This window comes from Trichosurus vulpecula, chromosome 5 (genome assembly GCF_011100635.1).
Source record: "Trichosurus vulpecula isolate mTriVul1 chromosome 5, mTriVul1.pri, whole genome shotgun sequence".
NCBI classification, from domain to species: domain Eukaryota; kingdom Metazoa; phylum Chordata; class Mammalia; order Diprotodontia; family Phalangeridae; genus Trichosurus; species Trichosurus vulpecula.
Window position 1 is genome coordinate 110,220,440 of NC_050577.1, and position 16,330 is coordinate 110,236,769.

Sequence of the window (16,330 nt, forward strand, 5' to 3'; positions counted from 1 at the left end):
ATCAAACACAGTCCACTTTGTCCTTCCACCCCTGGTAATCTGGTTTCTAATTCCATCATTTTGTGAAAGCTGTTCTCTCCAAAGACACTGGTAACCTCCCCCCTGCTAAATCTTACTATCCTTTCCCAGTCTTTTTTTACTTTGACCTCTGAAGATTTTAACACTTAACTGACTGATGCAGAGCAACACATCACCTGTAATATTCTGCTCACTGGTCTTCACCTGTCAAAATCCTACTCATCCTTTAAGATGCAATTCAGATGCCACTCCCTTTAGGAAATTTTCCCTGATCCTCCTAGTCACAGCCTCTCACTCCACTGGATTTCCATGGTACCTTTTGACTCTTTTATAACACTTGTAGTATTTTATTTTGTATTATATTTCTTGTGAACATCTTAATCCCAGATTATAAACTCATTAACATCAGGAACCATGCTACTTTATTCTCTGTGCATCTCCAAAACCTTCGACACAGTATCTTGTGCGTAACATATTCTCAATATATACATGTTCAACATGAATAAATAAATTAATAATTGTTCTTGGATTGTTGCATTCTTTTAAATTTTGCTCTGCGCAACTTACTTGAAATAAAAAAATACTCATTCAACTTGGTATTTTATACTTAGTTGTTTTTCGGTCATTTTAATATGAAAGAACTGTAATTGAGTGAAAAGAACATTAACCTCTGTGTCTCTGTTTCTGCCTCTTTTTCTGTCTCTCAGTCTCAGTCTCTGTCTCTGTCTCTTTCTCTCTTGATTAAGGTACTCACATTAACATCATTAATAGGCAGACCTGATCAGAAGTCCTAGAAAGCTCACAGGGCCCTTTAGTCAGCAGGCTTATCTCCTGTTTCATTTTTGGACCTAAGAGACCATTCACCACCTAAAATCTTGGGTGTTTTGTTAAAAGCATCTTCATCCTCAATTGTTATTACTTAATGCTTATGTAGTGCTTCTACAATGCTTTTTACATATATTATTTTGGGTAATCCCTAATCACAACAACCTTGTGAGTAGGTGCTGTTACTTCCATTTTGCAGATGAAGAAACAGACTTGGTGGTGAAGTGATCCAGGTCATAATGCTGGTAAATGACTCAGAGAGGATTGGAGCTAAGGCCAAGTCCCTCCAGTGCCAGATCCACTAAAGCACCTCTCTGTAACTTTCTATGCTCCCCACCCCCTGGAGCATTTAATTGGCCTTTCTGGTTCTTCAGACATCCAACTACCTAGCCTTCTTTGGGACCTCAGCAGCTTCTTATGTGGAGTGTCACTGGGGCACTGTCTACAATATAAAGCTGAATGGGAAATTCTTTAAGGATTGGATAATTGAACCAGTAGGAACTGCAGGAAGAAGAAATGATGGTGGGAATGGGATGAAGAAGGTATTTGGTCACTAGATCCATTTCTCCCCACTCCATCCTTTTTCTTTCTACTTTGTTAGGAAAATTAGGAGCACAGGGACTGTCACAGAGTAAGGACTAATTAAATGCTTGTTGACTGACTGACTGACAAGCTCCTGGCTCTGATGTTAGTAGCTGTGTGACCATGAACACATCGGTTTATGTGTTTGAACCTCAGTTGCCACAGCTGTAAAATGGGGATAATCATATTTGAACCACAAACCTCACTGCGTTGTTTTTAAGAAAGCACTTTGTAAGAGGGAAAGAAATATATAGAAGCAAATTATTATTATTATTATTGCTTTAGACCAGGCCATCAATCCAGGAAACTTCCTGTGAAGAAGTTCACCTTTTCTGCAGGTCTTCACCTTCTCTGGAAGTTGTAGCCTGAGGATGCTGGGAGGTTAAGCAACTTGGGCAGAGTCACACAGCCAGAGTATATATCTGAGGTCTTCAGGATCTCAAGGCCAGCTCACAGAGGTGTCAAACATAGGGCCCACAAGTGCTGCCCTAATTTAATTAAAATGTAATTGGGAAAAATTCAACAAAATAAAGAAAATACAATAAAACTTAGATATTAATATGAAGGCAGGTAGGTGGAGCAATGAATAGAGCACAGGTTCTGGAGTCAAGAAGATTTATCTTCAGGAGTTTGAATCTGGCCTCAGACACTTACTAGCTGTATGACTTTGGGCAAGTCACTTAGTCCTGTTTGCCTTAGTTTCCTCATCTGTAAAGTGAGATGGAGAAGGAAATGACAAACCACTCCAGTATCTTTGCCAAGAAAACCCCAAATGGGGTCATGAAGAGTTGAACATGACTGAACCACCACAACAAAAAAATATTAATATGTGGTGTTCCAAGTCTCTTCGATGCCAGTAGGAATCTTTACGTTCTATGACCCCTGGTTGTATTTTGCCTGATACTAGTGCAACACCCTTCCTCTCAAAATTGTAATGGGTGACTGGGGTCTTATCACTTTGATTCCCTACCTGACAAAATCCGGGTAAAAAGCTCATTCCTCTGAATCGCACAAAGTTTCAGGGAAGAAATGTGCTGTCAAGACTTCCTTTTTGAAAAATTACTAGTCAAGAAGTCCAATTTACTATCTCATCTCCTTTTCCTGCAACTCCCCCCCCCCCTTTTTTTTTGCTTCTAATGGGAGAGACTGCCCCTTGAGTGACCTGCTTTTAATAAGCTTTCCAATCAGCTCACGAGTTAAAAAGTGCCCTTGCTGGTGCTGGCTTCCTCACTTTGCCCACTTGCCTCCCTCCCTCCTTTCGTTTCCCTCCTTCCATTCTTCGTTCTCTCTCTGGACTCACTCCCTGTGAAGGCTTAATTGAGTCCAAGGGAGGATCAGGTTCTCTTGCCTTGGAGTCCAGAAATCTTTCCTAGCAAGTCCCAGCAGGAGAGGAAAGCCACAGCTGGAAAAGGGGAAAGGAAGAGACAAGTGAGTGATCCTGTCCAGAAAGGAGAGCGAGCAGCTGGAGAAACAGCTTCCTCAGCAGCAGCAGCAGCAGCAGCGGAGTCAGCGGGGCTGTTCCTGCCCGATCTCCTGTCTCTGGAATCCTAGCAGCCAGCTTCATCCCTCTCCATTGACCAACGGCCAGACCAGGAGAGCGGAGATTCACAACTCCAAGTAAGTAGGCGCAAATGGAGGAATGTCGGATTTCCTCTGGGTTAGTTTGCAATCACCTCGCCTTTCGATTTGCTGACAGCAGCCCGGGTATTTGGTGGTGTGGATCAGCTTGAGGCGGGGGAAATGAGAGGTCTTACAGAACGTGGAAGGAAACTGAGGCAGTCACGGGTGGTAATGCTTGACGGTCCACTTGTTCTCTTGGCTTCAGGGATATGGATATTAATGTAGTTTTATGGCAGGGGCTGAGAACCAAGCCGGATTATGCCTCAAGTGACCTCATTAGTTCTCGAAAAAGGCTGGCGCTTAGCAGGTGGGTGAGGGGTGGTGGATGAAGGTAAGGCAGTCAGGACAGCAGAAAGGACTTTCTTTTGCAGCCCATGCCCTTGCGTCTCCCCAGTGCCCTAGACGTTCCCCAGAAGTTTATCCTGACCATCCTCTCCGACCAGCTGGGGCAGGAGTTGGGGGGCTCCATCCTTTCTCAGTCCGATGATGCTGGCTCCTGTTCACCGCAACTGCTGCTCTTTGGCCGGAGTAAGGGCACTGAGCACAGACAGTCAGAAGGAGCAACACACTTTCCTCATGCATAGAGCGCTGGATCTGGAGTTCGAAAATCTAGGGGTTCCAGTTTGGGCCCTGACTCTTAGCGCTGTGATCATGGGCAAGTGTTGAACCTCTCTCAGCCTCATTTTCCTCATCTGTAAGATGGGGGTTACCAGTATTTGCCTCTCCCACCTTCCCAGATTGTTTGGGGAAAAGCCTTAGCCTGAAAACTTTTAGAGAAGCTTGGAAATCACAACATAGAAAGGATTAAGTTCCAAGCTTTTAAAAAAAAATTCCCATTCCCTTTATCTCCTCTTCTGATTTTAATTTTCAGTAAGTTCCCCAAAAGACATTGAACTTTTGGTTCTTTCTCAAATACATATCCTCAAAGACACTTAGACAAACTCAAGTCTTTATGGTGTGTGTGTGTGTGTGTGTGTGTGTGTGTGTGTGTGTGTGTGTTTTGAATTGGTTTTGTTGAATAAATCTCCAATGAGTCTAAAAGAAACAAAGAAAAAAAAACCTGATTTTCTCCTTTCATTTGCCCCCTGACCCCATGAATTTAATACCTGTTTTGTTGTTCCCTCTGATTTAGCGACTGCTTTGAAAGTTTGGACATACCTGGGGTGGGGGTTTGTGCTGAGGGAGGTTGTGGAGGGAAATAAGAGTAGAAAATAAAGGATCTCAAAGTTCCATTGAAAGTTTTTCCACCCTTTTGTTGTTGTTTCCACCCCTCACTGGTTTCTTCTTACCATATGAAAGCTGAGGGGATGTGGAGATTCAGGAGATATCAAGGAGTTTCTTTGAACTAATAGGATAATGGAGCAGTTCCATGATCTCAGCTAAGTGTGGATTTGATGAAACAGCAGAATTCTATTTAACCACTTAATAACATCTTCTGGTCTTAAGGTTAATCAATATGTAGAAATATAAAAGGATGATGGGTGATGAGACAATAAAAAAAGAGAATTCTTATAGTATAGAAAAAGCTTCTCCGCTTGTTGTTAAAAACCCCAAACTCTAGTGCTTTTTTTTTACAGAACCATGTGTGCTATCAAAGTAACGACAACACGTACAAGCCTATTGGACCCAAAGGAGAGTGGGGTAGACATGGTCCTCCTATGTGCTTTGAATTTGCTTCCCTAAGATTTCAGGTTCTTTCAGAACAGAAAGAAATAAATGTAATTTTGCATTTGTTAATGGCTTGGGATTGTTGATTTATCTTAGGATTAATGAATGACTCTTCAAATGTGTTTTGTTTAAAATTTCTAATAGTAATTATATCTATTTATATATAATCACCCATGTTTATAATACATATATAGATGCATTCAGGTGCATGTGCATATGTACACATGCATCTACAATATGCACATGTATATTCTGCATACATACATATGTGCATACACCCATATATACATATATACATGATGTATATACATAAGGCAATATTTGTATATGCGCATGTTATGTGTTATGTATATATGAGTAGATAATGCACATATGCATATAAATCAGAAGTGGAATTTGAACTCTGCCACATATATGTATATTAATATAGGCACACATACATACATATGTACATATGTGTTATATAATCACACACACGTATATTTACACACACACACACATATTGAATAAAGTTCAAATTCTGCCTGTTAATTAAGGACAAGTCATTTAACTTCTGTGTGCCTTAAATATATCCTTAGGATTTGTCTATTAAGAAAGTTTCCTAAGTTAATGAAACTGTAGATCCTTCCTATCCATCTCTGTGTGTATGTCCATGTATGTGTATGTACTTTGATTTAGATTTTTTCATTTGTATAGGGAATTCTCAGAGTGGAAAATCACTCTGCTCATGCACATTATTAACTGTTCTACAACTTACCGTCTTTGATTATTGCCTGGGACACTGTTAGATAAAGAGACTGGCCCAGGTTCACACAGTCAGAATGTGTCAGAAGTAGAATTGGATCCCAGTTCTTCCTGAGAGACTTTATCTCTCTGTATCCAAAGCACTGACTCTATCTATATATTCACAGACATCCTTCCTGTACCCTCACACACCATTAGGGTTTTTTTCTCATGAGATCTTATATCTTTGGATAGTTTCTTTCCTCATCCTTTACCTGAAATCATAATCTTATTGATTTACTCGTGTTATTTTCTGCCAAGGCAAATGAATAAATAAATTAATCCATTTAGTCTCCTTAAAGTTAATGATTAACCAAAATGGAAACTCCCTTTAATATGAACTTAAAAATTAAAAAAAAAACAAAGAAAACTTTCACTTTAAAATGGACTTTTATGGAACCTGAGAAGGCAGAAGTTCGCTGTTACTTGAAATTTTCTCTGGAAGTACTGTACTTGCACTTTCTAATTTTTTAAAAGGGGCTATTGATGTGAGATAGATATTTGACTCTTCAGGTGAAATCTACTCTACTGGCTCCCAAGAAATGGTTCAAACTTGAGAGGTTCACTGGACATTTCAAGAATTCTATAGGGAATAATATCTAAGATACTTTCAAAAGAGGCAGTGAAGTGCAATAGAAAGAACCCTGGGTTTAGAACCAAAGGTCCCTGGGTCCAATCCTGCTTCTTTCCCTCAAAATCTGGGTGATCTGGGGCAAGACACTAACATTTTCTGGCCCTTAGTTCCCTTAGTTGTAAGATGAGAAGGTTATACTAAATGATCTCTAAGATTCCCTGCAGATCTTAATCTATCTTTCTATTATCATAATCCTCATCAATAAAATCAACCTCATATATCCATATCAGAGGCAATCTTTTTTTTTTCCTCAGTAACTCAGCATGCATGAAATGTACACTCTCTTAAATTGTGACCACAAACTATATTATCCCAAGTATTTTTTAGAGGAGACAATGGAGGGAAAGATGATTAAATTAACTTTTTAAAAGTCATACAGACTCAAAGGCAGGACCTGGGACAGACTTAGAATCTTAATTTCTAGGTCCCTAACTACCTTACTCTCATAAGTTGATATGGACCCTAAAGAATTAGAGTTGTCCTACTTCCTTTGTTCTGAGGACCATCTTTATCTCAGGGCTCACCTGACAGTTAACCTCTTCTTTGGTTATTGAAGGTTAAACTGGTTATATTTCCAGGCAAAGTGAACTCTTCTGAGTACCTGAATGAGAATTCCCCTGGAACCAACGTCTCCATCTGGGCAGTGGCTCTAGAGGCCTTGTGTTTTCCTTGCTGCCTTTTGTTCTTATGTACTTGACCATGAAGCCAAATAGGGATCAACTGTAATAGTAAAAAATCTCTCTCCTTTGACGGCTGTCCCAATGAATCAATCAACAGAAAGTCTTTAGTCTCCAGGTGGGTACCAGGTCACTGAACACATCCCCTGGGTAATAAGAAAGTTCTGAAATGGGCCAATCTAACTCTTTATTTTGGCAGTACAGTCCTTTTCCATCTGGAGCTGATTAGTTTGCAAAGAATTTGGGCTGTGACCTCACCTTTTGGAGGCCATTCAGCATTCTTGATGTTTCTGGCAGACTCAGGCTCTACCTACAGGCTCATTTTCCATCCATTCAATACAATTCTTGTGTATGGCAGATTTTCCATAGATCATCTCACTCTTCTGAGGTGGTAGAATCTGATGGCAAAAATCTTGTTGCTTTTGATGTTTAATTAGCCCGAATCAGCCCCATTAAACTACTAGGGACTTAGACTTAAGTGGTCATTAGATATTATCTGTACACTGATATTGTGCATTTTATTATGTATGTATGATATCATGGTGGGGTGGCAAGCACCTTGGGTTTTAAATCAAACAACTTGAGTTTGAGGCCTAGCTCTGCCATGGTCATCTGTGTGACCATTGGCAAGTCATTTGAACTCTCCAGGTCTCTGTTTCCTCTTGATAAAGTGAAGGAGTCAGACTAAATGATCTCTTTGTTTCCTGCCAAGTTTTAAATGTAATTCATTTGATCGATACATGCATCATGCCAAACACCTGATCCATCATTGATTCTCAACCTCATGAGGACAAATTGAGCTTAATTTTAGAAGAAACAGAAGTGGAATTAGGTTACGATTAGCTTCAGATGTCATTTTGACATGGTTTGAGGAATAATAGGACGCAGTTGTCCCCACTGGACTTCACTGTAAAAGCTATCTCTTAATAGGTAAGCCTGTTTAGCATTTAGCTAAGGAGAGATCTTAATCACAAATTTCCTAAAAATGAGATTCCTAGAACCACTGGTTTCCCATCCAGAAAGCATTCCATTGTTAAATTACACCAACCTCCAAGGAAATGAGTCATAAAAAATAGAATTCTTATCCATCTTCCAGAAATATGTCTCAGTAAAAACCCTGATGTGCACAGAGATAATATTATAATGCAACATATTAATATCAATCAATAAAGCAACAAGAATTTATTAAGTGCCTACTATGTGTCAAACCCTGGGCTAGGTATTGGGGATGCAAAAGTTACTGCTAACTTGTTGGTTCCTGACCACTCCCCTTTGTTTTTGTCTACTTGCCCCCTCACACTTACTTTAATTTCCTATTCTCTTCCCTCCTCTTTTTAATCCCCCTTACTCTATCCTACCCCATCCACAAAGTTATATAATCTTTCATTCATTATCTATTCCTCTGTCTTTATAGGGTGTCCCAAAAGTCTCAGTACAGTTTGAAGCTCTGATAGCTTAAAACTGCACTTAATAGCTTAAAATTGCACTAAGACTTTTGGAGCACCCTAATTATCTGGGAATGTCTGCTGTTTCTGGCATGTATAGAAATGAGTTATTCTTAGCAGTGAGACATTTTCTTATGGTTGGATGTACTGGAAGTTAGTTCGGGAGTTCATGTAGCCTCCTTTGACTGATCCTAGACTTTCCATCTAAATCAGACATTACTCCTCCTCATTTCTATATTCTGGGCACACTGGTCTTTTTACTGTCCCCTAATACATGCTATCCCATTTCTTGCCTTTGTCACTCATTGCTTGAATCCTCACCCTCCTCACCTATAGCTTCAGCTTAAGTGTTGACTCCTCCATGGGGCCTCACTTAATTGTATAACTCATTATTAGGAGGCTCCTTCACACCCAAGTCACTGTGAATTTATTTTGTCCATATCCTGTATTTAATTTTTAGTGAGCAGATTGTGCCCTTCCCCCACACATGCCTACCTCTCAGTGTTAACTCTTTAAGGGCAGAATGTTGCACTTTTGCATTTGTATACTCAGTGCTTAGCAGAGTTCCTGGTATACTGTAGGTGCTTAATCAATGTTTATTGATGACTGTTTCCCATTTTGACCTAGGCATGACAGTAGTCCAAAGCGTACCATCCATTTTCACCTTAGATCTCGATCCTAGCTAAGCTCAGCATTTGTTTATATCACCACGATACATGTTGGCCCCCATCCCTACTCCTTCAGCTTACCTCAGCAGAATGTACAATGTCCTAATTCCACGTCCGATCCCCTTCACACCCCTGTCCTCCACATTTCTGGCCCAACGCAACAGTTTTTTCCTGTGGTCGACTGAGAAAGCAACATTTGTTAAATGCTTACTATGTGTGCCAAACTATACGATGCACTATGAGATAAAAAGAAATAGAATACACACAAAGTCCCCTGCCCTCAAAGAGCTTATAATTCAAGGAATCAAGTATTTCCCCAAATACAAACAAGAAATGCTACTTGCCCGAAAGACATTTTGTGAAAATATATAATTTAAGCCTGTTGTACTGAAACTGCACTCTCAAAGGGCGCTAATGTCCTCCTGATTATGCAATCCAATGGCCTTTTGTCAATTCACCTCTTCCTTGATTTCTCAGAAACCTTTATACTCCATCTTTAATTTCTGTATTGACTGATATGACATGATTCTTTCACAGTCTGAAGGAAAGAGAGATCACTCAGAGACTCACCCCAGTGTTTGCTGTTTAATAATAACAAACAGGAAAAGTTAGACAGGGTGCAAAGGCATTCACATTCCTAACTGCTTGCTGGATGTCTGCACCTGCAAAGCCTGCTGGCATCTCAGCATTTTTAAAAAATAATTTGTTCAATACTGAACTTTTCATCTTACTAACATTCATTCTTTGTCTCCTTCCCTTATTCCCCTCCATCTCCAAATTAGTTACTCCTCCTTACTCCTCTGTTTATGTTAATGACATCATTATGTACCCAGACTTAAAACCTTGGTATTATCTTAATTGCCCATACAACTTTTATGCTATATTCTCAGCCGGAGGTCAACCTGTGCTGGTGAATAGGCTAATCATGAGCTGAGGGAAGTCCTTCCTTTGTTGGGGAAAGAGGGACCAGGTCTAAATAAGCATCAATGTGAGATGATAAAGCAGGCTGCCATGTCAGTAATTGGAATTCAAAAACCTAAGGGATGCGGTGGAAAAAGGAAGCCAAGGGCCAGAAGAGAAGCATGAAACCAAGGAGGTCTGCATGAAAATCTGGAGGCATGATACTATGGATGTCTGCAGAATGACTCTTTGTCTGGTGTAATATGCCTTTGTATACTGCATTGTTCTTTTATTGTGTGTTCCCCAACCATGCTTTGCTCTGACATGCCATCATGGTCATGAGCTGCCAGATGCACTAAACCCCCTTCTTAGCTACCATAGCGTCTTTCGGGTTCATATCGTTCATTACATTTCTGCAGCCGTATTATTAATTTGTACCCTTATTATCTCACGTCCAGACTATTATAATAACTTATTAATCAGTTTTCCCACCTCTAGTCTCTCTCCTTTTTGATCCATCCTGTTGAGTATCACTTGATTACTATTCCTAAAGCACTATTTTGTATTACCCCTTCCCATGCCCACCCACACTTAAAAACTTCAATGTTTTATCATTTTGCATCAAACAAAGTACAAATGCCTTAACCTGATATTTAAGATCTTCTATAGTTTGACACTCTCCACAACCTCTGCTTCTAGGCTCTTCTTTCATTCTCTTTCATGAGTATTCTAGGATCCATCTGAACTGAACTATTTGCTATTACTGAAGTTATTTAGTGGCTTTCCACTTCTACACCTTTGTGGACCCTGTTTCTAGAATGCTCTCTCCTAAAGGGCCCACCTTGTCAAAATGCTGCCAATTCTTGAGGATGCAGCTTAAATATTACATCCATACAACTTTCCCTGATCTCATAAACCTGACCTCCTTTTATTCATAGTTTGAACCATTCTTGTGGAACTTACCCACATGTTATCTTGCGTTCATCATCTGCATAATGATAATATCTCCTCAATTATGTTACAAATCCTGTGAATACAGGGACCGTGTCTAACTCATTTTTGTATCCTACATAGTGCCTAGAAAAGCACTTTAGGTACTCAGTAGATTGTTTTTTGATGAATAAATAACAATTTTAAATACAGCCCACCCTGGAGGAGATTTGATGTAGTAAATGACTGTTTGAAGTTCTTGTCTTTCCCATTCTACGATTCTTCCAAATTGACCAATTTAGATTTTCATATAGTTTAGGTCTGTTTACTGAAGCCGAATACATTTTGTTTCTTATCATTTCCTTTGATATTTGCCACAGTCGGACAGGAATGCAAATATGAAAAGTAACATTTGAAATTTAATCATGGCTCTGCAGGATGTATATTCATTTAAAGGGATCATCCTTAACTACTGGGATTCTGGGCACAGTTTACTTTTTGTTAATGCACTCTAATCATGGACTTGTTCTTATTTTAAAATGAGACATTGAAGATGAGAAACAAAATTCTCTACCTATAGCTGTGGATTTGGGGTGAAGTTTATGTAATGCCTAGACACTCACGGTCTCCACTGGAATGTTTCCCAAAGTAAAAGCAACTAAACTTTCCTCCTCAATTGCCTAGCAGCTACCATCTCAGACTAGGAGGGAATGTCAGAGACCCATAGCTGAATGAACACCTCTCTATGATATCTCTGATAAGTGATGAGTCACATTTGAAGCTCTTCATTGATAAGAAACTAACTACCTGTAATCAGCCAATTACATTTCAGGATAGCCCTGATTACTTCATTGTTTTCCGTAGCCTACATGTTCTCCTTCAGCTCTAACTCTCAGCTCCCAGACTACTGAACACAGTAATCATTATTTGTTTGTTTTTTTTTTTTTGGGCAGGGCAATTGGGGTTAAGTGACTTGCCCAAGGCCACACAGCTAGTACATGTGTCAAAGTGTCTGAGGCCGGATTTGAACTCAGGTCCTCCTGACTCCAGGGCCGGTGCTGTACTCACTGCGCCACCTAGCTGCCTTCCAAAGTAATCATTATTGATGTGCTCTACATACTCTCATCCCCCTTCCCCTCCAAGTGCTATTATAGGAATCTTGCCAGAATTCTCCTTGCCCTCTAATCAGACTTGACTTTACAGTAAAGTCGATGGGGCTTACTCTAGGACATTAAAAGCAAAATATGCCAAAAATTGAGTCCACCTTCTTTCCTCATGAAGGCCATTCATAAGATTCCCTTGATCTTTTCCAGCTTCTCCATCCTACCACTGAATGTGTCCTCTAGTCCTGTAACTTTGGTGTTGTCTTTGATTTCCTCTTAAGTCTCTTCGAGTGGTTGTTCAGTCATGACTGACTCCTTGTCACTCCATTTGGAGTTTTCTTGGTAGAGATACTGGAGTGGTTTGCCATTTCCTCCTCCAGCTCATTTTTTACAGATGAAGAAACTGAGGCAAACAGGGTTAAATGACTTGCCTAGGGTCACACAGCTACTAAGTGTCTGAGGCCAGATATGAACTCAGGAAGATGAGTCTTCCTGACTCCAGGCCCAGCACTCTATCTACTATGCCACTTAAGTGCCCCATGAGCTATTCCTACAAAAAGTCACTAACTCTTTCACATCTTCAGTTATACCCACCACCTTAATACAGATTAGAATTACATTTTTTCTGCAGACAAAAGCATCTCTGAATTCACATAACTTTCCTGTAACTCATTTCTTCTGGACTAGGTATTCTTCTCGAGGCAAAATTTTAATAATAGACTCCTAGGCAGGCATAGCATTTTACTTTTTAAAATGCTTTCACCTTCTAAAAATAATATTTTGCTGATTTCTTTTTGCATAGTCATTTCTGGATATGTTATCTCCCTCATACACATACATATCGGATGAGCCCTTTCTTGTAACAAAGAACAGTTAAACAAAACATAGTGGACATATCTTATAGTATATGATAGTAGCTAGCATTTATATAGTTCTTTAAGGTTTACAAAGCACTTTACATATATTACTTCATTTAAGCCTTACAGCAATCCTGGGAAGTAGGTATCATTTATTGTATTCATTTTACAGTTGGAGAAGCTGAGGTTGATAGAGGTTAATTCACTTGCTCAGGGTCACAAAGTTAATAAGTCTCTGAGGTAGGATTTGAACCCAGGTCTTCCTAACTTTAAAGCCAGCTCTCAATGCACTGAGCAACTCAGCTGCCTGGAGAGCGTATGTAACATGTAATCCCCCATTTCTCTCCTTAAAAGAGTGGGGTGAATTTCTTCAGCTGTTTCTCATTTGATCAAACGAGATAACATATGCAAATCACTGTATAAACCCTAAAGTACTATGGAAATGGTAGCTATTTTATCATCATCATCATCATCATCATCATCATCATCATCATCATCATCATCATTTCTCTGTGGCCAAGACTGGTCATTACAATTACTCAGAATTTGGCCTGATTTTAGCATTTATTTTTCATTTACATTTTTGTAGTCACAATATATATTGTTCTGATTCTGATTTCTTCAGACACTTTTATCAATTGGCATGTCTCCTCATTTTTCTCTGAATTCTTCATATTCATTTCTTTTGGCATAATATTATTCTATAACATTTCAACTATTTGTCTAGCCATTGGCCAACACATGAGCATTGACTTGGTTTCCAGCTTTTGTTTCGTTTTCCTATCTTGAAAGTTTTACTGTGAATCTTTTGGTTCATCTTACTAAGTGAGATAATATTTTTAAAGCTCTTAGCATAGTGCCTGGCATATAGTAAGTGCTTAACAAATGCTTGCTCCTTCTCCCCTTCATATGGGGTTTCTGTTTTTTTTTTAAATCTCCTTAGTATACATGCTCAGTAGTTGAATGACTGAGAAAAGGGTTTTGAACAGTTTAGTGACTGTGCTCTCATAATTTTAAATCATTTCCCAGAATTATTTAAGTTACTATGCAATTAACAGTGTATACCTATTTTCCCACAGCCTATCCAGCATTAACTCTCTTTAGTTTTTGTCATTTTCAACAATTTGCTCAGTTTAAGGTATTTATTTCCTCATTTTATATCATAAGTAGGGTAGGAACTGTTAATATCCTTTTACAGATGAGTAAACTGAGGCCTAAAAGGTGAAGTAATTTACCCAAAGTCACATAACTAATAAACAGGACTACCATAATCATAATTCTCCTGATTCTCATTGCAGACTATATCCTCTCACCTCTGCAAAGAAATATGTGGCAAATCCTAACTGTTGCAGAACTCAAATCCAGATATTTTAGTTTGGCTTAATGGACTTTGAAGTCCTTGACCATTCATTGGCATCCTCCCACTACTTCCCAGTTTGGTTACTCCAATTAAGTCAAGAAAACCAGATAGCATTTCCACCATATATTTCCTCCTGCCTCTGATACTCGATGTATATTTATATAAAATGCTTTCTCACATTCTCCGTAAAGTCTTTGCTAATCATTCTTACCTAATTATGGCCATGGCACTCGCTTCAAGTTTTATGTAATCATCAAATCCCCTCGTAGATTGTAAGCTTCTTGCATGTTTCCCACTTGGTCCATTTTGCACACACAATGTATACTTAACTGATGGTGTTGATGAATGAGGAACGTTAGTGATCACTCTACTGCTGAGGTTAGGGAGCTAACTCTTTCTGGAACCCTATTTGGAGCCCAATCAGGCAGCTGCTATGAAGTCTAAAGCCATCATTATAATCTCTCACTGTCCTATCCCTGTGGAAAGCTATTCCTGTTTGTGACTTCTCAGTGCTTCAATTTACAGAGAAGATAATGACCAAGGTACTCCTCATGTAGAGGCTGGGTGAGAAGCCTGTGAATGAGATGGAATCAGTGTAAAAAGCCTGGAGACCAAATATAAGAGGACACTGACAATCCGAAGTATCCAGAGAAAAGTGAATGGTATGGTGAGAAGACTGAAGGAAACATGTCAAATGAAGATCAGCAAAAGAAGCTTGAGAAGAAAAGGCTTGGAGGTTTGGGGCAGAGCATGATGGTTGCCTTTAAAGGGAGGAAGTGTGGCACACTGGCTTGAACATCAGAGGATGTGGGTTCTAGTCCTGCCTTTGAAATTTATTTCCTGAATGACATTGGACAAAGTCACTTTCTGGTCTCATGTTACTCATCTGTGCCATGGTAGCATTGGATGAAATAGCCTCTGAGATCCTTTCCTATTCCAAACCTAGATACTATGTATTTAAAAGGCTATCGTATATATTATAGAAGAAGGAATAAGCTCTCCCAGCTTGCCCCCTTAGGAGAAAAAAAAAGTCTTAATTACTAGAATTGTCTGAAAATTGATTGGACTACCTCTAGAGGCAGTGATGAGCTCTTCCCTCCCACCTTCTGTCTCTCTCCTCTGTTTCTGTCTCTGTCTGTCTCTGTCTCTGTCTCTCTGTCTCTCTGTCTCTCTCTCTCTCTCTCTCTCTCTCTCTCCTCTCTCTCTCTCTGTCTCTGTCTGTCCGTCTGTCTGTCTGTCTGTCTCTCTCTCTCTGCAAATAAATGACTGTAGTATTTGTAGCTTTAGCTATGGGGCTATGTATACATGAGAGAGTAATGTAAAATTTGGCAGAGATGTGGAACAATGGATAGAAATGATAACTAAAAGTCAGGAAGACCTGAATTCAAATCCTCTTGTAGATACTGCCGTGTAACTGTGGACAAATCACTTAACCTCTTTGAACCTCAGTTTGCTCATTTGTAAAGTGGTGATAGTAATATCCCCAACCAAACAGCTGTTGTGAGGATCAAGTCGGATAAAACCTATAAAGTACTTTGCCAAACTTAAAGTACTATAGACATGCTGGTTATTGTTATAACTGCTATTGTTGAGGTCCATTTGAGGGGCTGTAGGCATCTGGTGTCTGGTTTATGCTCTAAAGGATTTGCTCTAAAGAATTTCATTAAAAATAATACATTTTTGTAAGTGAGGGGACAAGAGACCAACTTATGTAAGGGCCAAATCAAAGAATTTGTGGATGTTTGGCCTGGAGAAGAGAAAACTTAGGGGGAATGTGAGAAATTATTCATGTATTGACAGGCAGTGGTGCTATATGGAGGAAGTCCTGGAATCTGAGATAGAAAAACTCAACTCTGCTTCTTTCTTGTATTTTTGACCTTCAGCATGTCACTTAAATTCTTTAAGTTTTGGTTTTTCATCTATAAAATGGAGATGATAATATATCCACCAACTATCTAACTCATAGAATTGTTCTGAGGGCCAGAAGGTATGATGTGGCTTAGAAAAGCAGCATGGTGCAATTGATAGAATCCTGGACTTGAGAATCAGGCTAGACCTGCGTTCAAATCCCATCTCTGACACTTACTAGCTGTCTGACCACTGGGAAGTAAGTCTTTTGATCTCTTTGAATACCAATTTCTTCATCTGTGAAATGATGGGCTGGATTAGATTGCCTCTGAAGTCTCCTCTGGCTCTAAATCTGTTGTTATCTGAAGGGCTCTATAAATGTCAGCTATTATTAAATTTGAAGGGCTGGCAT

The 16,330-nt window shown here is 39.4% G+C and overlaps 1 protein-coding gene across 2 annotated transcripts in view; it reads left to right on the forward strand.

Moving 5' to 3' along the window:
• The first annotated feature begins 2,607 nt into the window (after nucleotides 1-2,607).
• The window catches only part of PTN (pleiotrophin), a 128,960-nt gene continuing 115,237 nt past the window's right edge, over nucleotides 2,608-16,330 (forward strand). The window contains exon 1 of one of the 2 annotated variants that reach the window (XM_036759866.1): nucleotides 2,608-3,042. The gene's annotated coding sequence lies outside the window, so the exon portion shown is untranslated. The remainder of the gene's footprint in view (nucleotides 3,043-16,330) is intronic. The other variant, XM_036759867.1, reaches the window with a different exon arrangement.